The sequence below is a fragment of the Anser anser genome (genome assembly GCF_964211835.1).
Source record: "Anser anser genome assembly, chromosome: 4".
NCBI classification, from domain to species: Eukaryota; Metazoa; Chordata; class Aves; order Anseriformes; family Anatidae; genus Anser; species Anser anser.
This window is the reverse complement of record NC_139724.1, coordinates 2,180,696-2,206,605: the sequence shown is the minus strand read 5'-3', so window position 1 is coordinate 2,206,605 and position 25,910 is coordinate 2,180,696. Positions and strand designations below refer to the sequence as shown.

The 25,910-nt window shown below is 39.4% G+C and overlaps 1 protein-coding gene across 3 annotated transcripts in view; it reads right to left on the bottom strand.

Annotated features, from left to right (window-relative positions):
• LOC310898570 (bifunctional heparan sulfate N-deacetylase/N-sulfotransferase 4) overlaps window positions 1–25,381 on the bottom strand; it is a 163,814-nt gene extending 138,433 nt beyond the window's left edge. For 2 of the 3 annotated variants that reach the window (XM_083833818.1, XM_083833820.1), the window contains exon 1: window positions 21,929–25,381. The gene's annotated coding sequence lies outside the window, so the exon portion shown is untranslated. Of the gene's footprint in view, window positions 1–17,055; window positions 17,164–21,928 lie in introns of all 3 variants that reach the window. The other variant, XM_083833819.1, reaches the window with a different exon arrangement.
• Between the last annotated feature and the right edge of the window lie 529 nt (window positions 25,382–25,910).

Sequence of the window (25,910 nt, the reverse complement as noted above, 5' to 3'; positions counted from 1 at the left end):
AAGCAATTGGAAGAAAAGAATGTTATGAGGAGTAGTCAGCATGGATTTACCAAGGGGAAGTCGTGCTCGACCAACCTTGTTGCCTTCTATGATGACATCACCAGCTGGGTAGATGGGGGCAGATCAGTGGATGTCATCTACCTTGACTTTGAACAAGGCTTTCGATACTGTCTCCCATGACATCCTGATAGCAAAGCTGAGAAAGTGTGGAATAGAGGAGTGGACAGTTAGGTGGGTTGGGAAGTGGCTGACTGGCCGAGTTCAGAGGGTGGTGATCGGTGGCGCAGAGTCCAGCTGGAGACCTGTGACTAGCGGCGTTCCCCAGGGGTCGGTGCTTGGTCCAGTTTTGTTCAATGTCTTCATCGACGACCTTGATAAGGGAATAGTGTCTGCCCTCAGCAAGTACGCTGATGACATGAAGTTGGGAGGAGTGGCTGACATGCCAGAAGGTTGTGCTGCCATTCAGCGAGACCTGGACCAGCTGGAGAGATGGGCAGGAGGAAACCAAATGAGGTTTAATAAGAGCAAGTGTAGAGTCCTGCACCTGGGAAGGAACAACCGGATGTATCAGTACAAGCTGGGGGACGACCTGCTGGAGAGGAGCTTTGAGGAGAAGGACCTGGGTGTCCTGGTGGACGACAGGTTGGCCATGAGCCGGCAGTGTGCCCTCGTGGCCAAGAGGGCCAAAGGAATCCTGGCGTACATAAAAAGGAGTGTGGCCAGCAGGTCAAGGGAGGTGATCCTCCCCCTCTACTCCGCCCTGGTCAGGCCTCACCTGGAATACTGTGTCCAGTTCTGGGCTCCCCAGTACAAAAAAGACAGGGAACTCCTGGAAAGAGTCCAGTGGAGGGCCACAAAGATGATACGGGGCCTGGAGCATCTTCCCTATGAGGAAAGGCTGCGAGACCTGGGTCTGTTCAGCCTGGAGAAGAGAAGACTGAGAGGGGATCTTATTAATGTGTATAAATACCTGAGGTGTGGGAGACAGAGGGATTTGGCCAACCTCTCCTCAGTGGTTTGTGGGGAAAGGACAAGGGACAATGGCCACAAGATAGAGCACAGGAAGTTCTGCACCAGCATGTGAAAGAACTTCTTCACGCTGAGGGTGACAGAACGCTGGAACAGGCTGCCCAGGGAGGTTGTGGAGTCTCCCTCTCTGGAGATATTCAAGGCACGTCTGGACGCCTACCTGGGCAGCCTGCTCTAAGGAGCCTGCTTTGGCAGGGGGTTGGACCCAATGATCTTTCGAGGTCCCTTCCAACCCCTTCAATTCTGTGATTCTGTGATCCTTAGTTATAGTCTAGGGAAGCCTTATGATATTTGGTAAGGAACACATGAGACTTTCCATATGCTCAAAGTAAAGCACATGCTTCTTCATTGCAAAAAGACGATCCATTCCTAACTCTGGGAAGCAAAATCTGTAAAATCGGTGGCTCTTTTGTTGTCGTGAGCTTTGTGACTTTTGTGAGATAAAGTAGTCCTTGTGACTACTTTTTATATCACGTTATTCTCTAGATAGAAGTCCTACTAATTACTTCTATATAGAATACAGGTTAACAGTCTAAATCTGATCTGGATAGTTATGCTTTGGTAGGAAAGAACCATTACCTGATTCTCTAGAGAATAGGAATCTTTCTCCATATTTTTTCACTAATGGAGATAATGTAAATCAGGTTTTCTGGTACCAGATGGGGTTTCCCAGATTCCTCTAAATTTTGAAGTGGTCTTTGGTTGTTAAAAAGGTGTTAGACAGCATATCCGTCAGACAGGACAAGGGAAGAAAAGATCTACTTATATAATATATAATGATAAACAGTAGTCTCAAAATTGACCTAGGTACAATCCGCAGCTATTATATTGGAAACTTTTGTCTGTGTATTAGCTGATGTAATTTTACACATTCCTATCAGAAAAGAAAACAAACAAACAAACAAAAAAACAACTTTGGGCCTGTCAGTTTTCTACAGACTGTTATTTCAGTAACACCTCACATGTAGTTAATGTCCCTGAATGATTAGCTGTGAGAAGACTGTGGACATAAGACAAGTTTGAACAAAGTATTTGTTATCTTCGGCATCAAGTTAGGGGGGTTGTTTGCTGGATACGTTTGTGAGGTCATGCAATGCTCAAAATAAACCCTTCCTTCAGGTTTAAATATAACTTTTAATTATTATGTAGCTGATATTATATCCTAATCAGCATCTTATCTGGGGTTTATAGAAACGTTGTTATATGCACACAGCTTTAACCTTCATTGATTTCAAGGACTCTGTCATTATCCCATTTTCCAGGGCGAGGTGATTTGTAATTACTGAGCATTCTTGTGTTTAATTTCATGTGATAAGCCTGAAACTAATAAATAAATGGGCTCACTTCATTCTGAAACCAAAATCATTTGTGGAAAATAGAAAAGGTGGGGAAAAGGCATTTGAAAGTAACATCTGCAGGCAGTACCTAGAAACGTAGTTTGCTTTGTACCTGACTATTTGCTTTGAAAAAGACGTGGGTTATAATTTCAAAACACCATTTCTTTCTCTCTAATAGTACTACACATGCTAATGTAAGCTACCCATACAGTTCCACAGTGAATCCTTGCTTCTTTTGAAAATGACGTCAAACTTCATTACAATGCTTTTTATTGCAATGTTTTGCTAGGGTGTTTTAAGTACATGTTAAGTCATTTAATTACCCTGAATAGGTTAGGCAGGGTTAAAGATACCTAAAGACAGCTATTCCTGAGTTACCAGTAGTGAGATGGGTGAGACCTTTGAACGTAAGCCTTCCTCCTACTTAAAACATGCACAAACTCTTACTCTTTCTATAGCCAACAAGATATTTTGAAGATTATTATTATTTTGCAACTCCCATTTTGTAACACATGCATAGAAAAAAAATGGTCTCTGTCAAATCAGGGTTTTTCTAGCCCAAGTCTATCCAATTCCCACCCAACACTGCCATTACAAAGGCAGTCAAGTGCACTTAGCTCATGCAGCACTTATTACTCCCAAGTACAGATTATCATCAGTGAAAAATAAAGCCAGATGAGCAACAATCAAATCGTTTTGCAGGAGTTAAAAAACTTCCTTTTTCTTTACCCTCTTAATGGCCCTTGGGCAGCTATGTTTGAAACAGCTGGTCAGCCTTTGCCTAAAGAGTCCTGGGGACTATTTGTGTCATTGCTCTTCATTTTAAGTATTCAGCACTAGGTTTAAATTGGAAATTTGGGGATGCCAAAATAAAACTAATTTCCTGTCCTGACTTGATATTTCTGCAGATGTCAGCCCTTACAAACTGTGCTTTTACCTGGTCCACTCCTCAAATGCCTTGTAATCAAGAGAGTATTATTGTCCCATTTCAACACCTGCTGTATGGCATTGAGGAATGCGTACTCTGTATGTATGTATGTATGGCTCAATGTCAGTCAAAATGACAGAGACACACATAAGAAGAGAGTAAATGAGGAATTCTGGCCTATGTATTATACCTTCTATTGTACATGAAGTTAACATAAAAATAATGAGCCAGTCTTACAGGAAAATCTTTTGACAGTGCATCAGGCTAAATAATCTCTTTGCCTAAGAGAAATATTTTATTATAAGGGACTCTGGTTTTGTGCTCTCCCTCTCTTTCCCTTTCTTTCCCTGTATTCATCTGTAGTTTTTTGTAACTATCTTTATGAAGATGGTTTCATAGCATATTGCAATGGAATTCTGTAGGTACCTTGGAATTAGGGAACATCAGAAAGGAACTTCATCTCTGCATAAAAGAAACTCTAATTCCAGAAACATCAATACAGTAGGAACTCTTGAATGGTATATCAACATTTCACCATTTGGTGAAAATATACCAAATGGAAAAAGTCCATAGGTATAGTAGGTGTGCATATGCTTGAAATATCTAGAAGAACTGAAAACACGTTCAATTCCTTTAGTAAAAGCAATAATATATATTTTTCTGAAAAGAAAAATCCTTTGATACAAATATTTTTATCCTTTCCCTCCTGTTGCTGCATCATAGACAGGGAGAACAGAAACTGAAGGCAGAGTTCTTAAATACCTCAGGTACCTCAGAGTGCTTTCCCCTCCCCCAACTATCTAATATTTCCTGAATTTTCTGTTAGTGGTGTGTGGCATAGAGTTTGTGATCAAGATCAGATATTTTGCTTCAGAGGGAGAGGGGGGGCTTGTTAGTTCCTGGCAGCTGGTAGAGTTGCTGATGTAGCTCAAGGGTCTGAAAGACGGACAGATTCATTCCTGTGTCTGTCCCATGATATTTCAGGTGTCTATAGAGAGTCCTGCAGTTCATTACAGAAAAAAGACACCACAGAAATCAAAGTGTTGCCAGTCCCAACTGTTCAAAAATAGCTCATCTGGCAAATTATGTAATGCTAGCAGTGTGTTGATAATAGTCTCCCACTGATGTATATAACCTGTGCCAACAAAGAACAGGAATGCCAGAAACTGATAGTTACATGAGCTGGTCCCTTAGCTCAGATGTTGATAGCTGAATATTTTTGCTGAAAGTCAAGCAGGTGATTCCTGCTGGGCCTGATACAGGTATGCAGACAGTCAGAAGCAGCCCACTGTCCTTGGCTTAGACATGATTTTACCAGCTGTACTCCGCATATATGCAGATAGTGTTACAGAAATGTAGATCCTTACAGCAGCAGGCAAGACCTGTTACTACATCTCAGTACAGGAGGATCAGGGACGTATGTGTATCAGCAGAATCTCAAGCATGGCTTGGGTTTGCTATTAATCATTCATCTTTGCACTGAATCTTAAAAAGAGCTTGGACTCCACAATGCCTTGTGTTTGGGTAGTGGGCTCTTGCATTAGCATTCAGAGCCTATGCAGGTTGTCTAGGCTTCCTAGACAGTGCAAGGTTACAGTGAAGACTTGCCTGTGCTTTATATCTCAGAGAAATGTGAGCATGAGCTCAGCACTGCAGTAACATGGTGTTCTTCCCTCAGACAGGAATTCAGCACAGCCAGCATGCCGAGGAAGAAGTCTCCTGAGGTAAGACTGGCCAGTGCACAGCTACTGAGAGCTATCCAAAGTACAGGAGATAGTGAGTTTTGTCATATTCAAGGCACTCCTCGAGAAAGTGCCACTTCCATTCATGAAACTGAAGGACTGAGATGACTTCACTCCTTTCTTTGTAAGGCATAGCTGCCAAAGGAAGAGGAGAGGTTAGGGATCTATCTCTTTCCTTCTCACCCCTTTCCAATAACCCAGTAAATAAATCACTCAGGCACAGAAGACAATCATTTTCATTTTCTGCTCGAGATTCTTAAGACCTTCATTTTCCCCCACACTTTAAACACGAGTGAATGTGGAAGTCATGTCACCATAAAAAATGACCAAACAATCCCTTGAAGTTTTAATTCAAAATCATTATCCAAGTAAATGGACCAGAGGGAGGCTACAGGCAAAGAAAATGTGTTCTTTGTTTAGTGACTGGAATACATATGTGGGAGAGGAAAATCATAGCTTCTTGCCTTTTGCACCAAGAACTGAACATTGTATGTTATGGATTAAATAATGGCATTATGGATTAAATAATGACTTCTCAAAATTCTCTTCAGCAAAATGAAGTTCAGGCTGCATGTTAGATCAGGTTTGCTTTGTAGAGACAAGTGCTTAACTTCTGGATTAGATCTGAATTAGACAGAGAGCTGTTCCGACTTGTCAGGACCGAAGGAACTGTAAGGATTGCACTTAGGTATTTTAGATCCTTGGAGGTAACAAAGAGGGGCTTACATACCTCTGGGTTTAGACAGCAAAAATCAGAGGTGCTTCTGAATCATAGTTTTGATTGTCAGTGTCACAGTCTCACTTGAAGTTTCAAAAACCTTTAGAATTTGAGGATGAAATAATATCATGTGTCCTACTCTTTCTGCCTTTTGAAACTAGGCTGAGAAGATAGTAGTCTGTTGCGAACTGGGCACTCTGGCAGAATTATGGATGAATTATCCATGTAGTAGTTGGTTGAGAACCCTTACTATTGTCTCTGCATTGTAATAAGCAGCCATAGATTCAGTAGTGAATCTATCATTTTAAATAACAAAGTGCATTGTTTCTGCAGATGTGTTTTTCTGTCTCTGTATGTATAGAAACCAAATGTTATATCTGGGTTTCTCTAATGATTGAAGCAATTCCTGTGTATAATAGTAGCATGCACATATTAGCATTCACAGGCATATGCATACAGACGGTAAAGTGCTTCAGGGTGTTTTGACATAAAATGTATGTTACTAATGTATTGCTAGTAATGACTTTGTCTCCTAATGACATTTGTAAAATGCTTGTATTTAAGCAATGCCTTCAGTTTAAACTAGGTGGCTATTTAACTTCAAAATGGCACAGTGTTAATGCTCAGCACCAATTATTATCAAAACATGCATATGCATGTTTAGTTGTAAGTGCTAAAGTACCGCATTTAATTCTTGTAATGTGCAACCCAGAATTTGATCAGAGCTAAAATCTTGAATGTGGACTCTGATTTTCATTAGTGGCACTTACACACTGAGGTAGAGACATTTCATATTATATTTTAACTCCATTTGGCATAAAAGTAGCATATTTTTTCCTTGCATAAGAAAGTTGTAAATCAGATAAGAATTGATTATTTTTGTTGGTTTAATGAAGTAAGATAGTGGATTTCTGACTAATGCATTGGAAACTATTTATGTAATAGAGAGTCCTGCCATCATAAATCACTTTGCGGTGAATGCAACAAATTTTTTTATTGGAGGTCACCAGAGTCAGCAGCAAAATCAATTCAAATCAAATCTCACAGCTGCTGTATACATCAGAAGATTGCAAAGGATTAATACACTTACATATTTGCTAACCATACGTGCCTAAATTAAATATTAATGGTTTGCATGACGATGAAGTCACCTTGCATTACAGCCAGATAATATGCTTTTATGCCAGACAGTCCCAGTACTGGCTGGAGTTTACATTTGAAAATGTAAATTTTATCCTGTGGGCTGAGAATATATTGCTAGTTTTCGTGTCCCGCCCCCCCCCCCCCTCCCCCCCCACTGTGGAGACCAGGATAATGTTTTGAAAATGTGTTGAATTACTCTCACAGGTAATATACTTTTGGCAAGAAAAGTTCAGTTCTGAACTTTTAAATGTTGCTTTTTCTTGTCATCTACATTAATACCCATAGAGCAGAATTGCTGTGTTGTGGAAGCCATTTCTGTTTCCTCTATAGCTGAAGTTCAGAGTTTACTATCTCATATCTGTGTTTTATTTATTTATTTATTTATTTATTTTTAGTAGAGCCTGACACTAGGATACATTGCTCAGAGACATAGAGTGATGGCTCTTGAACTTCTTTTTTTTTTTTTTTTTTCAGTAGAACAGTAGCAGTCCTCTGAAACCGAAATCTCCTCCTATGTAGTTCTGAGTGAAAAGGTAAAAAAAATCTGTTTTTTTCTGATATCTTTTTCCTTTGGGAAAAATAAACGTACACTTACTATTCTATTTGTCCAAGAAATAGGATCATCCTGTATATTTTCCTTTTATTCCCTCCTTTATCTTCTCTTAGGCGGTAGTAACTGATGCATATTCTTAAATAAGTAGGTTTGTTGGAAGATTTTACAGCTTCTGGTTTGAAATTACTTGAAGTTTCTTGTGCCTACCTGGACTCAGGAGTCCAAATGAGACAATCCCATTAGAAAAGCAGCAAGATAGAAGAGAAAAAGACCTGTGCAATTGATTTATATCCCCCGGGATGTCGTGGTTATTTCATACAACAAAGTATTGGTGAATGACAAAGGACATGGGATACAAAGTGGGAAACCTCTGAGCAAAACATCAATAAAAAAGCTAAAAGCACCATCGTTTCAGCAGCAGGAGTACCACTTAGCGTGATACTCTAATGGAGAATACTTTCTCTAATATTTATGAGCACCTTCTGTGTGGAGGATTCCCCTAGGTTCCTAGATGTGCAAGAGGGAGTCAATTTATGCAGTGCATCCTATTTACCACCAAGATACAATTTATCAGTGTTAAGGGTGAAAACTCCATCTCTGTTTTGCTGAGTTCAACAGCAAATGTGTATGCATTATCCGCATTGATCAACACTGGCACAAAATTAAAACCCTGATCACTTCCATGCCACTTTCCATTAACTTGTTGAAAATGAAGGTAAAGGGATAGTTTTACAAGGGTTATGTACTGAAAGGCATAGTATGCTGAGTGTGCAAGGCATTGTTTGACCGAAAGAAACCTGAGGAAAGAGCCAGTCTGATCAAGCAGCTTCATGCTAAATCCTTCAGCATCTTCAGGAACACGGAAGTGATTTGTGGCTATGCCGTGCCACAGACTTATAGCTTGGCATACTTCTGTTGCCACTGCTAAAGCCAAGTCAGTGGCCTCCAGCGTGCCAAGACATGGCAGTACTTAATCAGTGGTTCATATACCAGTAATATCATAGACCTAAACTATATCCTTGGTTTACAAAAAGGTCTCTGAGTAGGTATCACTCTGACGTGCTCTGTTCAAAGTACAAGCTGTAAACTCAATGGCAAGCATAATTATCATGTCAAAGAGATTAACAGCCAGTCAGTTCCTGGACGTATGGAAAGGAATGTATTTAACAAGTCAGTGATCTAAATTTAAGAGCACAAAATCTGGTCAAACAGCCTAAATTTAAGTCATTTACCAGGTTCTGCAATTACAAAAAAAATTAATTGAACAATAGAGGAGCCACTTGGGAATTAAATGACAAGAACTCAGTCCGCTTTTTCTTACTGCTGTTTATGAGTTAAGCTTTGAGTCATGAAAAAGGGGCAAAATCCTCTATTTACATGCGTTTCACTACGTTTTGTGCTCAGCCTGAAATGACATGAGCAAAACAGAACCACTTTTCATTGAGCTCAGTGACACAGTAAAATGGGAAGAAGCAATATAAAATTAGATGAAGAAAATCTTAAAGCCATACCTGAGACCTATAGACTTGTATAAATTTAACAAAATCACTTAAATCACTTTCACGTATGCTAGACCTCTCCTTGTATTTCAGAACAGAGGAGCCACATGTTGCCATCTATTAAAACTGTAAATAATTTGAGTCAAAGTTGATTAAGCAATTTACCTTAGTAAGAAGGCTAATTAAAAAATTTCTGAGGTACATAGTGATAATGTAAATCAACTCTTAAGATGCTGAAATTGTCACATCCTATAAATGAGGCACCTAAATGAGGTTTCAATGCCAACTATATGACAAATGTGGATTTACACTTGGTGTACCTTTTCCACCGATTACTGTTATCCCCTAAACTCCTGTTGCACTTGCAGACTGTGGTGTTCTGAAGACCAAAAGAAAACTGTGCTTAGAAATTTGCTGTTAAAAACACTATAACACAGGAATAAACAAGAGGCCTACTGGGAGCTGATTAATGGAGTGTTTCCTTGCATACATGAATACCCAATGCGGTGCAGGCTGAAATCTAACTCTTGCACATCATACCGACAAAAAGCTAGTTCTCAATGCTAGAATTAACTTGACTTATGTGAAACATTCATTGCGTGCAATCTTCTTTTCATGTTTTGCTGGAAAAGCCAAGTCTGATGTTTTCTGCTGTAACGCATTAAAATTAATGTAACTGAACTCGATTCTGCAAAGTGGGTAGGCAGTATTTCCTGAGCTAAATTTACCTCTAACAGAGGTTACTCAGTCTCAACTCATATAATTCATTATATGAAGCATTATTCAAAGTAGTGGATTTATTCTTAATCCCACCAGCTTTATCTCTAAAGAAATGGTCCGGTCCTTGTGACAAAAACTAATCTTAAAAATGTTCATAAAAACTGTGCTGGTAATTGCCGTGAAAAGAATTGATTGAAAGTTTGGTAAATCTTTCCTGTAAAACTGGATCTAATTTTTCTTACCTTCACACAACACAGTTCTCTCAGGTTTTTTTTTTCCTATTTAATCCTTTTTATTCTTTCTATTATAGATTTTCAAGATGGAATTTACAGAATGAGGCAATAATTTTCCTTTTTGTCCGCGTGCAAAGCACTGCAAAACACAGAGTAGAAAACATGTCACAACTTGCCAAGTTCTGCAGGGTGCAAATACTGCAAATCTTTATTAAAGCTATGATGCTTTTTGCTGCATAAAGGCTTTTAGAGTTTCTCAGAGTGAATTATCAATCCTTTTGCAATCAGCTACTAGTTATTACACATTAATTAGAGATTATTGTTATTTTGAGCTTATATAGATAAGATTGTAAGAGGTGAGATTTGAAATATTGTTATTACTAATGACATTATGATATAAAGATCTAAGAAATATAATTTTAAATCTATGGCTGGAATTTATTTAATGAATCTGAAACATTTTGAAAGGTGGTATTGCCTAAGATACAAGACTAAGTTCTCAAAGACTCAGCCAGTGTCAGTGTGCCCACAAAGCCAGATAATTCACAAAGATGGAGTGCTTGAAAGACAATTTGTATTACAGACAGGGCGAATTTGTAAATACCCTCGATATGGGGGAAGTCACAGAAAAAGAGGAACATTGTTGTAAGTGAAGGGAACCTGTGGGCTAGCGTGGGGCATCTTTCTAGCAAAGCTCTTCCCTCAGATTGAGATGCCAGGCCCTGACAGCCAGGTCATTTGGGGGTTTTGTCAAAATGGATCTGGCTCCCAGGTTCAGGTTGGGTCGGTGTCTTTGCACAAGTCCATAATGATGCTTGTGATGCTTGAGACACAGGTGACTGGAAAAAGTCAGGTACCCAGGTATGTACCCCACTCTGACAAATTCAAGACTAAAGTTTGTCATGACCAACAAAGGCAGTATAAAAATGCCTGTTTTTTAGGAGCTGGCAAGTAATTATGATAAAGTTTTAGGAGTGACAGAAAACTTACCTACAGAAAAATAATCAGGATAACCCAGGAAATGATATTTCTAGCACTAAACATTTCAAAGAGAGGTATCAGTGGAAAAATTAGATTAAAAATCTACCTGCCCCATCAGAGGAGAAAGTGCATTTCTTATATATAAACTTCACAAAATAAACAAATCTAAACATTTCAGGAAGGATCTAGGGGATGATGAAAGTCACTTCAGTCTTTTGAGGACAACAGTAAATATAAACTTTGATGCTGTTTTTCAGAATACAAAGCATATTAAAGAGGGCTATAGATACCAAATAACTTTAAAGATTATATAGAAAAAAAATGGGTACCAGCAAACAGGTACAGGTCATCAGGATTTTGATTTGGGTATCAGAAAGTGAGAGATCGGATAAACGGTTCCTCAAGGTAGTCAGTATTCCTATCATCTTAAATAGCTCCTTTTTTTTTTTCTTTTCTTTCTTTTTTTTTTTCCTATCCCCATGTTGCTTCTCTTCGTATGTTATTGCCCTTTTTAGTTTTAAAACATTTTTATAAAGCTGGCCACACTACTGTATATTTACCAATAATTTTTGCAACTTTATCTTTACAAGCTCAAAATTTTTTGGCATCTGTTATGTCTGTAACATGATTCATGTTGGTAAACCTTTAACTTCAGGGACCAATTAAAATCCTTACATGCTACTAGTCCCTCCTTTTTGTGTGTGTGTGTGTGACAGTCATCTGAGCACTTATCTGATCCTCCCTTTCTTTCCTGTTTTAACCTAAATAAATGAATAAATCTGTGGAATTTTACCACACACAAAAATGGCAAGTTGCTTACAAAAACTGGAAGTTTTGTGACTTTGCACTACATCCTGAGTGAGCTCTCATAGAAGAACAGGTTGTGGCAGGGGGATTCTCTCTGTGATATTTATTCTTTCCTAGCAGCTAGAAATTTCTAATATTTGCATTCTGGTTTGGTCTTGTGAGTCAGTTCCTTTTTGTGCTGATGGACAGTTGAAGAATTTGTCAGCGTGACACTATGGAGCGTATTCTCATTTAGTGTTACAAGACTTATACACATTTACAGAGCGAGAAATATCCCCTTGTGACATCAAACATTTAGATGCAAGTCCTCAACTAGAGGATAGTGTGAGAAGCGTTTTGACTATTTCATTCCTGTTAATATTTTATCAGAGTATTCTGCTCGTGCAGCTTAGGTGCTTTGCAGCACAGAGTCAGACACTCGGAGCTATACAGAAAAACAGGCTGAAAGGTGAGCTGGGTGGTCTGCACAAATCTTATCAAAGATAGTGCCTGGTGTGCAGAGACCAGATGAACTCAGCCCTGGCAATCCTCATGCAGCCATCAGCATTCAGCACCGGGGCTGTTAGTCCCTGCAAAATAGTCCTTCAGGGCAGGCACAGAGCAGCATTTATTGACATAAAAGATGTTGTAAAGATCAAGGTTCCACCTACACACTCAGAGAAGACTTCACACATTGACTGTTCCAGATCAAATCATTTTGGAAGAGGGGAACCTAAGGTATTGTTTGAAATGCCAGTAGTGCAGCCCTTATCACACACAGGTGGTGGGATTTTTTTCTCCCTGTAGAGGAGCAGTAGCGGCAACCTGGGCTGCTGAGGTGCCTTGCTACTTGTCCCAGCAGTGGGAGCTCATTATCTGCCCCAGCTGTAGGATATCAGACAATTAGGAGCAGCTCTTACAAAAATCCAGGTGTTAGGTAGAATAGCTTTCTTAGAGGGAACGAGGTGTGAGATGATTGGAGGAGAAGCAAGGATGAAGCAGCCTGTTCCACAGTGCTAAAGGTATGGGTGTTTTGTTGGCCTAGCAGGTTAGAATTTTTGATAATTTGCCTGAAAGAGATGTTACGGATTGCTGTAGGGTGCTGTGGGTTCCCTCTCTGCTGCACACGCTGGGGTCGTGAGCTGGCTGGGTGCAGCCCTGTGCTGCTGCAGCTTAGGGGCTTTCAGAGCTGCCCAGGGGCCTGGCTGAGGGGACAGCAAGTCAGCTTCTCTTGGAGATGTCTGCCCTGGTAGTGCCTCCTCTGTCTGTGAGCTTCCCTGTAAGCCAAAGCAGGTGCTGTGCCGAAGCCACAGGCTCATCCTTTCTCAATGAGTTTCTTCAGAATATTTGGTTATCTTAGAAATGCATCTAACGGAGTATGAGGTACTGAACTTATTGAGAGGGAGAGGTTAATTTGTATGTTTGGGCAGACTGCTTGCTTCTCCCTCTGTCCCCTGGTTAGTACAGGCTTCCTGTATAACCTCCAGTAATGGGGCAGATGGCCTTTTTTTCCCAAGATAACTACGGTCCCTGAAGTGCGTAACCAGTAGGTGTTTGAGTATGCTTGAAGGAGGTGCCTGAGAAGACTTCTGTGGGTTTTTGTTTATCTGAAGTGATTGAGGGTTACCTTATTCTGGTTTCTTTATTAGTGTCACCTCATTTGCTATCATGTAAACCTGAACGGTTATACTGAAATTTTTTTTAAAGTGATTTTCATACAAACAAAAACAAATGTGCATTAGAAAAAGGATAAGGCTTGTGATAAGAAATAACTTAGGAACCCTTAGTTACATTGCTTTTAAGCTTTTATGATTTTAGGTAATTCTGAAGCTGCTTGGGGCTGTATTCTTTATTTTTTTTTCTGTGGTGTCTTCTAAATTACTCTGTATAAAATGCCTGCTTGTGTGTTACCTGCATATGAACATCAAACTGCACCTGTCTCAACTGAGTAACTTCATATTTGGCTTCTGCCTGTCCATTGCTGTTTGGTGCATGTCTATCTTTAAGGCTAATATTTTTCGTAATTTACTTACAGGAGCTTGTGTTTTCTGTATATGGGCATATAAGTGTCTGTTTAAGTACTCCTGCTTATGAATACTTTGTTGTTGTTGTTGCCTCAGGCCTATCTTCTGAGAATTAGGTCAAATGCCATAACAGCAACCGGGGGGGAAAAAGGAAGTGAGAACTAATCTCTGTAATCAGAGACGAAAATAGGCTTTGGTATTGCTAGTGAGGAAGAGCTTTTTGTTTTGTTTGGTGGCTATAACTATTTCTTTTTCTGAGAAAAGCTAATGTTACATAATTACACTACAGCGTAAATGTAATAGGCTGAGTCACTGGGTGTATGGTAGGGGAAAAAAATAATGCAAGAATGTACAGTGAGGTTTTAATGTTCTTTAGTACAAGAAACATTCATGTCAAAAAAACCTATCTGGGAGCCTTGAAGTGTTTGTGCCCTGCATTTTGTAGCGCAATCTCCTGTGATGTAAAGGCTTCTAACCTTCTTTGTACATACGCGTTGGGGAGTCAGGCTTCTAAATCAGCTCAAAAGACACTGGGGAGAACCCTCTAAGATTTGGGCTGCACAGGCTTGCTTGCAGCCTCTTGAATTTACCAGGTCTCATTCAAAGCAGCTTTGCTTTCCCCTGGTCAGAGCCTATTACAAACCATGCTTTGTACTCTAAGATTTATGTACAGCTGGGACAAGGCCTCAGGTTTGATACAGCAAAATGAATCTTTAGATAAAGAAAACATATTTCTCCCTTTTGGATACATTTTTGAGAGTCAGAATATAAAGTATTGACTGAACTGACCCAATTATAGGTGGTGATAAAATGTCCAGAATCCCTGCCCGGGAAAACTGCTGGAAGAAACTTTTCTGCCTCCTCCTGGCCCCTGCTTTCTTTCTCCTGGTGAGAGGAGACCACTTGAGCGGACTGCAGCAGGCTGTTTCTCTCTGGAAAGGAAATAATCTACTGATGGGAGCTGACAGCTCTTTCACCATGTTGCCTGAATGATACCGGTGATGGAGAAAGGCATGTCATACAACTTCATGTGCTTCCCATCTTAAGTAAGGTTGAACCTAAAGATTTTCCTTGGTTGCCCTTGAGGAACAAAAAACACCTATTGTTTCTGTGCGCAGGGAGGCTTGCTTCATTGGCACCTAGTGAATTTGGCTAAAAACTCATGCATCAGTGATTTTCAATGGCTTAATATAAAAAATAAATGTACATGATGCTGTACAGAGTGTCTTTCATGAGTGCTCCCCTGTAACATGCAGTCTAAAAGCTATAGTAACTGAAAATTTAATGCGTAGAAAAATCTCCTTCAGTTAAATTAGGTGTAGGACTTGAGCAGTTGAAGAGAACTGTATTCTTCAAGACTTCTCTGCAAGTGTCTGAGCTACTTTGTATTCCTCTGTCTGGGAGCTAGTAGAAGTTCACTTTATCTAAAGTATTCTATTTCCAAGCATGTTTGCTACATGATGTTTTTTTTAAAGTTGCTTCGTCTTCAGAAAGCAAATTCTGGTCAGTGGTGGGCTAGTTAGCTCTGTCTGCACCTTTACCTGTTTCGTTATGTAAACTATTTGCTACGAGTTCCTCGTTTCCATTAATATTTGCCCAATAAATAGTATTTTAAATGTTGTGGCTAACACAACAGCAAATAATAAACTATTAAAGGACAAACACATTTTTAAAAAATGTCTAAAATGCCTGAAAAATCAAGTATATGCTGTGACAGGCTGAAGTGTATTGCCTGCTAATACTGGGCTGGTGTCAGAACCTGTACTTAAACAATCGGATAAAGGCCTCAGTTGTGGCAGCACTGTACTGCAAGGTCAGAGGCTTTGCAGTGTGTTTCTAGGGGGGAAATACTGAGCCCTGTACACCACGCAGAGAATAAAAGGTGTTTTCTTGTCCGTGGTATGCCTCCTTCTCAGTTCTGGCCAGCTTCAGGAGCCCTACCTGAGGCCAGAAGTGAAGCAGGAGAGGCTTCCAAGAACACCAAGCAGTTTGTTGCTGCATGTTGACACTGATGGGCTGTATGGTGCAGCTCTGTCGCCTCCCATGCTTATCTGCCTCAGAGCTGGAGGAACCCCCACAGCCCCTTCCAGAAGGAGACTGGGGGCTCCTCTTTCAAACCATGCATCTGGTACAGGAGAGCTGGGAGGAAGGTAGTGGAGGACTTGTTAGTCAGATTAAACAGATAATGCATCTGTTCCAGTGTTTGCAATAAACAGGGATAGCCTAGAGATTATTCTAAAATGCCTTCTTGATGAAATTTGTATTGTAACTTACCAGCTAGATTCCTCTAGCTTGTCATGTCTATAGAAGGTCTATGGTAATGCCTGACTAAATGCATTTTGATCAATCTGAAGTATGTATAGGATAGCCACCGGGTCTTGAACCCTTTATTTTCCCCTGCAGAACTGCTCCTGGCTATTCTAGCTGTAGTAGAGTCCGCAGCAGGACCAAACCTGGCTGTCTTTTTCTCAGTGGCAGGATAGCAGCTAACTCCTGCATTGCTGGCCCTCAGGTGAAGTCACCTGCTAGCCCTCCCATGTGCAAATGAATATATAAGTCTACATTAGTCTTAAGGGGACCTTTGTATCTTGTTTGTTACCAGCTAGATAAGAGGTAACAGCTTCCAGTGAGGCTAGCTGCATTAAATTATGAATAAAAGATGTTCCAGGCATGAATGTGTAGTGGTAGAAGGGGTTATCAAAGATAACTGTAAAACTACGGTATATGCATGACGTGTTTTAAAAAAAAAAGTCAATAAAGAAGGCAAAAGCATTGGTTTTAGCCTTTCTGAAAACTGAAAAGCCAGATGCTTTGAGAAAGCTTAATCATGAAAGTAGGAAAGCTATTTCTTAGATAATTAATGAGCAAAGTACAGAAAAGCTATAAGGCTAATGTCTGCCTCACAGACCTGGTGTGGAAACATTCAAAAACCAGTGCAATAAGAACCTCTGCAGAGGTTGTGTGCAAGTTCTAACCAGGGAAAAATGTTACTGGTAGTTTGATTTCTGACCTAGCTTCACCTTTGTTACTTTTAGAGACCATTAGGTTCAGAGATCTTGCCTATATGTTGTTCCAAACACCAAGTTCTTCATTTATTTTTTTCTTTAGGTAGCTATGATCAGTTAGCTTTTATCTTACTCTAGCTTCAGCGTGAACCAGAAGGAAAATCTACAGTAAACAATTGTGGGGAGTTTCTAAAGAAACTGGAAAGAGATTGTTCTAATCTTCAAGTATATTCTCAGTTATTTGCCTAGATGGCTTCTTTCCTGAACACTTTCCAGTTCTAAAATGCAAGTTAAGATGAGGTATCTGCCTACGTGGGAAAGAAAGAAACATTTGGTTTATCCAGGGCTGTGTTCTACCTTGAAAAACTTCAGTCAAATGTAGCAAAAGATGTTTTGGCTTCAGAGGGATGGTATGTTTTCTTGGGAGTTCTTATGCTTTTTAAAATGTTGATTCCTCTTCGTTTTCTGAAAATGGAAGGAGACACTGAAGTGCTATATGGAGCCAGCATATTCCTCAACAAGAGTTAAGAGGTGTAGCTTGGCCTGTGCTTGACTTGGGTGGGATGAGTAGGGGTGTGAGGGCAGGGAAAGGGTGAGAGGAGAAAGCAGAAATGAGAAGAAAAGAGCAGTGAACTGTCAGTACCCATTGCTTTGCAGCTTTACTGCAATTGTGTTCCACACATCAAATTTTCTTTCAGGACTGATCACGTCCTGAAAAACTGGAACCCATATCTAGCTGGGAAGCATTAACTGGTATATAACCTGTTCAGCTTAAATGCAGCTCTGTCTGACAATGCTGATCACACAATTTTATTCTACTAGATCCTCATCTTTTCTCTGGGACGATCAATTGCAAATGATATTGATGTCATATGTTCTATGGAGATGGATTTCTTTTGAAAAAGCTTAGTGTTCTGGGAAATTAATGGAAGTAGGCTTAAAGCCTCTAAAGGAAGAAACAGAAAAATCTCTCCGCTTTTCTGAATTTAGGTGAATGTTTGTAGACATAAAAACTAGTTTCATCTGTAGCCTTTATCACACACTGTCAGACTCCATTGCATGTGTATGGAAATCCAACTATAGCTGAACAAAAATAGGTATTTGATCTTCTGTATGGAAGAAACAAGCTCTTCTAGGGAGGGGGAGAAGAGGGAAGAAGATGAGGAGTAAAATGTACTTATCTTTCTTGAAAATGACAGGCTGTTCTAGCAGGAACTTCTAGGAGAAATACTGGCCTGAGGCATTTGTCTGGCATGGACTATTGCACTCCAACCAGCTTAGCTTTTGCAAAACTATCATCAACAGCAAGCACTGAGAAATGTCAGTTAACATTAGCCACAGGTGGTAGCAAGGGTTCAGGCTAAAACCCGAACACATTCGTTGTTATATACAGAAGGAAATATCTGTGAGAGGTAAGCAGCACGTGATGAGGGGAGCAGGAAGGGGTGCAAACAGACAAATTTCTTGGCAGCTCCGAACATAGGAGTGGGCAAATAAAAGCATCTTTGTTATTGCCTGTTTTGCTATCTTGCCCCGTAAGGTTTGCTCTGGTTTTGCTGTTGATGTCCACCACTGCATACTAATGTAGCATTTGAAATTAAATCAGAATAGGATTAACATTTCCTTGTGCACAGCGCAGAAACTACAGTTGATTCAGTGCTTAGTGTCTGGTTGATTCAAACACGTGTATGTCATGACTTTGATGTAACCTTCAGAACAGAAAAACCTCTGTTCCCTTTCCCTGAGGTGAATGAGTGAAATTCTTTGAGCATATTGCTAAAGACACAATCGTGTGTATTTGTTAGGAGCACCTGAAGCATTTTATTTTCTACAGAAACTACCCTACTTTGGCTTTACAAAAATTTGCTCACCAAACTAAACATCTGAGTTTGAATTTAAACCTGCTTGTCTCATTCTAAACTTTCTAACCCCCCCCCTTTTTTGTTGGAAGTAGTTGTACTCCAAAGAAAATCAACAGATTACTTCATCATTGAAGAAAGCACGTTTCTATACCAAAGTTGCAGTGTGCGTTGGGAGGGTGTCCTGCATTGCAGGAAGATTTTTTGAAGTTATTGTTCTGAGAGGTAAATCTTGCTGATTGAACACTACCAGCATTTTTTCAATAATGTGAAAAGCATAAAAGCATTGTTCAATGTTTCTTTGTGCTTGGCTTAGCAGAAAAATAATTTTGAACATCACATCAGCTTTGAGCATGTTCTAACCTACAAAATTTTTGAAAGCATTAAGAGTGTACAAAACTCTGTACAGCTACAGAAAGGTTTCCACACCTAAGAAGTATACAGGAGGAGTCTCGATTTCAGAGCTCGCTATTAGTATTCACAATGCATGAGGACCATCTTTTTCCATAGACGGGGGTGGGAGGGGAAATGTGAGGAAGGAGAACCTAGACACCTGGGACAAGTATGCCAAAACTGAGATGGCAGAAGCAAAACAAAATCTAACAAAACCGTTGGACAAGATTAGAAGGCAGCAAATAGTTTATAGGCGTGTTTGTCAAAGGATTGAAGGATGAGCAACTGAGAAGAAGCATTATTTCAGAAACCTCTTTGACTCCCTAGTCACACTTCTCCACCAGTGCAGAACCAGCAGGTATCTACAGGCAGAACACTTGTTCTTAGGCAAATGTGCATACAGCACTGAGTATGAAGTATAGATTATTAAATGTTTAATACAATCAATACAATCATTTTCATAGATTTATATGGTGTTTAGTCTTTTATAAATAGACACTGACAAAACTTTCCAACAACTGTACTTAATATGAATTATTAACTCTTGGTGGTATGATTGCAGGATTATGTCTAATCCTGCTTATTTTGGGGAAAAGTTGTATTCCCTTGGAAGGAGTAAGATTTCATTTTAACGGAGGAAAGCGTAGCTTCTATGTACCAAGGGAATCTGCAGTGCGGCATAACTATGAAAAAATAGTTCATAGAACATTAAATACTAAGTGAAGTTATTCTTCATTTATTTGCTCCTAAGTGAAGTAAATTTTCAGTTAAAAAATCACTTCTGCACTTAACGTGCAGTTAACTTGTTGGAAAGCTTGCAAGTTATAAAAAGCTTTTGCCTTGGATGTTCTTTGTAATGAACATTTTCATACTGACTTAAGGCCTAATGCTGTCGGGTGGAGAGCAGCCTCTAAATTTTCTTAAGGGTGGGAGTATGCCTGCTATGACAAACAGTAGCCCCCAAATTAAAACCCCCCAGTGCTTGAGATCTTGCTGCTTTGAATGCTGAAGAAAAGTTGAAGGTAGAAACAGAGCCATAAATGCATTTGAGGATCTTAAACTATTGCAATTGGACACAAGGGTAGAAAGGTAGCCAAAGTTTTCTTACTGGCTATGACAGTAGTATCAGCCTGCAGAAGAATTAAGAGCTCACCAGGGGATAAATGAGAAAAGGGTTATATGGGTTTTACTCTGCAGTGTTTTAAGGGATCTCTCTTTAACTGTAGAGGAGTTTTGCTCATAACTTAACAGAAATCAAAAGCAACAGGAAAACTTCACCTGAGGTGTTGCGCAGTCACTTCCTTCCCCTCTCTCTCACACACTCTCTCCCTTACTCTCACCTTCGTTTAGTTCTAACACACTCAGTTATTCTTCTATTGCTCATTCCGTCTTCCCATCAGGGATGCTTATATCCGCTCTTCCACAAAGTTAAGGAACTACAGCAAGAGTTACTGTAACATGCAACTTCTTGCCTGTATGCTAGAAAACTGGTAGCCTGTCTGCAGGGAATGGAGAAAGGATTGAGTTTTGTTGCAGCAGCAGCTCTCCTGTGATGAGCATAGAGGAGGTAGTGCATGGGGAAGACTGAAGGAGGTGAAGTTCAGGAGAAGAAAACCAGCTTAGTGTTGTGCACTATAGGAAAAGATCTTCCCTGAGACTTCAGACAGTGCTGAGTTGTGCAAGCAGCAGTTTACATATTATACAGACAGGTTTCATGGTTTTGTATGAAAGATGGGGAGAAGAAAAAACTACCTTGGAGCCCCTCTGATCTTCCCATCCCCAGCTCAGCAACCAGCTGAGCAGCCTGAATAGCAGTGGCTGCAATGTGCAGTGTAAGCTGCTTCCAAAGCAGCAGTAACATTGGAGGCTTACATTAAAGCTAGAGGAACTGCTGTAATGGGAGGGAATGTTTCAAGGTCAGTGATTCTTTCTTTGTTTCATTTAAAAGAAAAAAGCTTGAACAACAAAGTTATGCTGGTAGAAAATCTTACTGTTTAAAGAAAAATAATCAGACTTGTTTATGCAGACATTCACGGATAGTTTGCTACAGAATCATCTTCCTTAGTAATAAGGGAAAGTTATCTAGCCATTATCAGTAATAATGCATCTTCAAAAATTTGATGCTTTCAGTGACATTTTAATCTTTGTATATCCCAGAAAGCATCATGATTTTCTCAAAGTATTAGTGAGATTTACTTTAAAACTGCACGACCAAGCCATGTAAACAGGTGTTCAGTCCTCTACTGATGGCTCAACACTTACAGAGCTATAAAGTAATGTTATTTTTTTCTGTCAAAATGGTTTTCATTCTATGCTAGGATTATACAAATTTCCATGTCTTATACAGGATTAAATTTTTAAGTGTCAAAGTTTCTTTTCCCTGGAATGTTTTGCACTTTGTGTAGTCAGGTAAAGATTGTATCCCCCTACCAACTGTATGGTGTAGGACACATCTCTAAGCTAACTGAGAATTATGAATTGTCCTAATTGTAGCTGGGACAGTCTCTTCAGGCATGAGGATATTGAAAACCTCAGTTCTATTGTCTTCATTTCAGAGTACCTGCTTATACTGTAAGATTGCTATGTATGCCTTACAATATAAAGAGCAGAAACTTAACAACTCATGCAGTTAATCAGATGACTTCAAAGGCAGAAGTTGCTATAAAAATGTTAAATATTATCTATTGTATCAGAGATTGGAAAGACTGATGAATTTTTGCTGCCCTGTGTAATAATGATAGGCATCTGTTTCTTCTGAGATTCAGACCCACTGCAGTCTCTTAGCTAGCTGTATTTCATTAACTTTTATAAACCTCTTGCCTTCAATAACAGCAAATGAAACTCAGGCACAATGTCTCCCTCTAGGCCACAGACAACTCCAAGTTCCAATAATTCAGTGTTGGAGTTGAATAAAAGACAAATTATTCTGTCATGTGTCAGTAGCTACAATACATCAACCAGTAATACAAGGTACTTACTGTGCAAGAAGCAGGGTTATTTTCAATTACTGTCAGCTACTTAATTATCCAAGGTGTGTGGTGCTGCGCAGCTCATTGTGTTGTACGACACTGCTTCCTGTTTGGCTCCAAAACGTGGGTTTCCTGTACCCAGGCACATGGGACCAGAAACAAAACTTGAGGTTTTGGTGGTTTTTTGTTAGTTGAAGTACAACATGTGATAAGCTAAACTGTTTTTTTAAAAAAAAAGGTTATACCAAGGGGTAAAAAAAGTTACACACACGCACACAGCCCTTCTGGATAGCATGTGGTTGTGTACAGCAGAGTTGAAGCTGAGTGGAGCACAGCAACCACAAGTGCTCTAAGGCTTTTGCTTTCTTATGAACAGACTTCAAACGATCTTGCTCAAAGCAAAACGTGTGACCCTTCCAGTCAATTTGATACAGCACTCTGGTATTCCAGACATGGTTTACTGGCATCTATAGGTAAATACATCCCAGTCTGTTTGATGATATCCTATTATCTGCTTCTGCATCCTAATGTAGCTATAATGCAACAATGTAAGCCCTTGAGTACATGATTTACAGATTTTTATTATGTAGTAGGATATGCAAAACTAGCCTGAGCTGCTTGTGACTAGCAAGTGCTGCCTTGGTGTGCTCAGCGGGACTCCCAGCCAGAAGGGGGCCCTTGGGTTTCTCCTCTCAGAAGTCTTTGGACCAGAGCATCCGTTCATCAGTCAAAATGGTTCTCAAAGGAGCAGGCTAAAACTTCCCTTTTAGTGAGAGTCTCTGATCATTTGGCACGTATGAATGTAGGAAAAAATTGTGGTAGTCTATCTGTAGCTTTCATTTATTCTAATTCTGATAGTCTAATGCATGAACTGTACATACAGCAGATTTGTAAAAGCTGAGAATTGATTCTGGTGGCTTTTTTGTTGCAGCTTCTTTTCACCTAATCTTTCAGCGAACAAATCTGGTCTTGTTCTTGAGACTAACTTTATCAAAAGTATTAAGTTTGGAGCAGCTTCATTTGTACAAATATTTAACCCAATCAGTACAAGTTTTCCTCATCTTTAATAACTAAATAGTAAAAATAAAATTGGTCTTCCTTTATGAGGCTTTGAGTACATGTCCATGCATGACAGGTGTTTTAAGAGGCCTGACTTCAATAAAAGATCTTTATATTTGATGAGATTTTTCACATAACAGGCAACATTTTTAGAAAAAGCTGTGCCAAGTCATATTTTCTTCCACAGACTACAAAGCATTACTTCTCCCCTGCCAGAAAATGAAAGTCACCCATTGCAAATACTGGTGATATTAGTGAGTGTATTTGCATATAAGGATTCAGCCAAAATGCCTGAGTAAAGGAGAGGCTGATTTTTTTTACAGCCTTTTATTCTCGGAGGTCCTTGGTTTCTCAATTCCAGAACTGAAGACACCTTGTCTGGTGTAGGTGTTGCCATTGTGCATGTGTGTAGGGTCAGTTCAGAAAAACTGCATGACATTACCTGACTTAGTGCTGTCAATTCTTAACTCCTCTTTCACAGAATTAAATCGTTGCTGTGATTTATTGCACATCTGGTCATTGGGAGGAGACGTATATCATGTTTTTGCTAAGTAAAGTATGCAAGCATACAAAGACTATTTTGTCAATGTCACATTAATTATCCAATAATATTGAACTTAATTCTTGCAGTAAACTTATTACAATGCAAGTAAACACATATCTAAATTATGAACTGTACTGTACCTATTATGCAACACTTCTAATTGGCAAGGATGAGCATTACTAGCTTAAAAATGAAAGACAAGATATTCCACTGTCCTCTATTACCTTATAAATTATAAATATTCTCCTTCAATTTATATAGATGGACTCTGCTTTTAATAAGCATCATTATATGGTGGTTATGTTGCAGAAATAGCAGTTAAGTTAGATTCAAATTTTCTATTCCTGGCCTAGACTTCGGTCAAGATAAGAACTGTAGCCTTTGCACCCAGTTATGTTGGTCCTATGCCCTATAAACACTTCAATTCCTTATGATCTTTCTTCAGGATTCACTGCAGATGACCTTACAATAACTGTTTCAGTTTTGAAAGCCTATTTGTGCAAACGGATCATTCAGGTTATGTTCCTTGCTTTAAACAACCAACCACCACCAACAAAAAACCAACTCCAAAACAAAAAACAAAAACAAACAAAAACATGAATCAAGTGATCTGGGTGTTTAAGAGCTCAGTGAGAGAATCATGATTTCATGTTGCTCCTTTGTAGGGAACTGAAAATTATCTTCATTATTGTTGGTCTTTTTTTATGCTTTGCAAATGAGAGAGGAGATGCAAAGAGACAAGTCAGTGTATTTTTGTATTTGAAAACTAGCAAATCTAGTTACTAGCCAAAACCCTTTAGATCTGTCAAAATATTACAGTACAAAATAAGATGGACAAATGACTTCATCTAAGGAACAGGAGCATGGAAAGGAAAATTGTCAGAAAGAAAGATGGAAAACTGTTTCCTGGCAAATTCCTACTGATATGACAGTCCAGAAATGGCTCCCAATAAATTTATTCCATGTGACAGTGATATGAAATCTTACAGCTTGTATTGTAAGCTATCCTTTTTCTTCAGACAATAGAAACCTCTGTTCCTGACAGCACTGAAAAGAAACCTAGAAGGAGATAGGACTTCAGTTCTAATCAGTGATTTCATTTGGTACTGGTGTTAGTGATGAATAACCCAAGGCTGTCATTAAAGAAGCTGTGACAGCTTCTCTTCTGCACTGTTTTCACTTTTTTTCAGTAGTGCTGGAGCAACCATTAGGGTACAATTCTTAGCACTGTCAAGCTCCCCAGTTGTTTAAAGCCATCCAAATGATTTCCTAATATCAGCAGGTACCATGTTTCGGGAGTTCATCAAATAACTCAGAATATACAACAGCATTAGGCAGTGTCTTCTGTCCCTGTGGCTTTAGATGCAATATCTCAGGAGTCAGGAAAGCCACAATTCTGCCCTTTTTTTTTAAACCAGAGGGATGACCCTCACTTAGCACAGACTGCTTTCTCTTTTTACTTTTTGGCTGCTTGGTGAAGCAGGATACTTGCCATATTTATCCAGTTCTTGCTGTTTTCTGTCTGAAATGCATGCCCATTGCTTTCAAAAGTCTTACCTGATTTTTTCAGGCACTGAATATCTGAACAAACTTAGATGCTTCTCCAGGTGTGGAGAAAGTAATTTGCTATATACAGTGAGATGCAAGTAAACTCAGGAGTCCAGTTCAGAGCTCAATTCAGTGAATGTTTATATATATATAAACATTTATATGTATATATATAAAGAAAAGATTCTTTTAAAGTACTTGAAGTACAGTGCAGAACACCTTTTGAAAAATATTTTCTTGTGACCATTAGACTTTCACTCCTTGTTACAGAAATCCTACAAACTAAATAAATTCATGGCTGACCACAATCATCCTTCTTTACAAAGGAGAAACTGCACCTGAGAAAGCTTTTTTTTCCCCCCTCAGGAAGTTCTTGAGGAGTGATGCTAAACTGTCTTCAGCTACTCTTTCCTATGTGACACCACACGAAAGCGTGATCGGTAGGATATCTTGTGTCCAGAGTAGACTGTTCTCTTGCTGTTTGCAAGGATCATGAAAAGTAACTAATCAGACTAATGCAAGTATTTCTATGCTTTCTGTTCTTAGGTCAATTAACCTGGTATAAAGGTTATTGCATAATGTGCTTTGTTAATCCCCAGAGAACTGGTCTCTGGGGGTACATCTTTGGCAACTAAATTCCTGCCACCTGGGGAAATCAATGTAACTGAACCTACATAATTTATTTGACCACTTCTGTGGTGTTCACTTGTGCTTCTCTTCAAAATGGCATTTCCACAGCATAAGGCAGGATTTGATTAATGAGAAGATTTTTTTAAACAAACTGATCTTTTATGTCCCCTAGATATAACAAAGAAATCATCACAGCAAATCTGGCAGGAC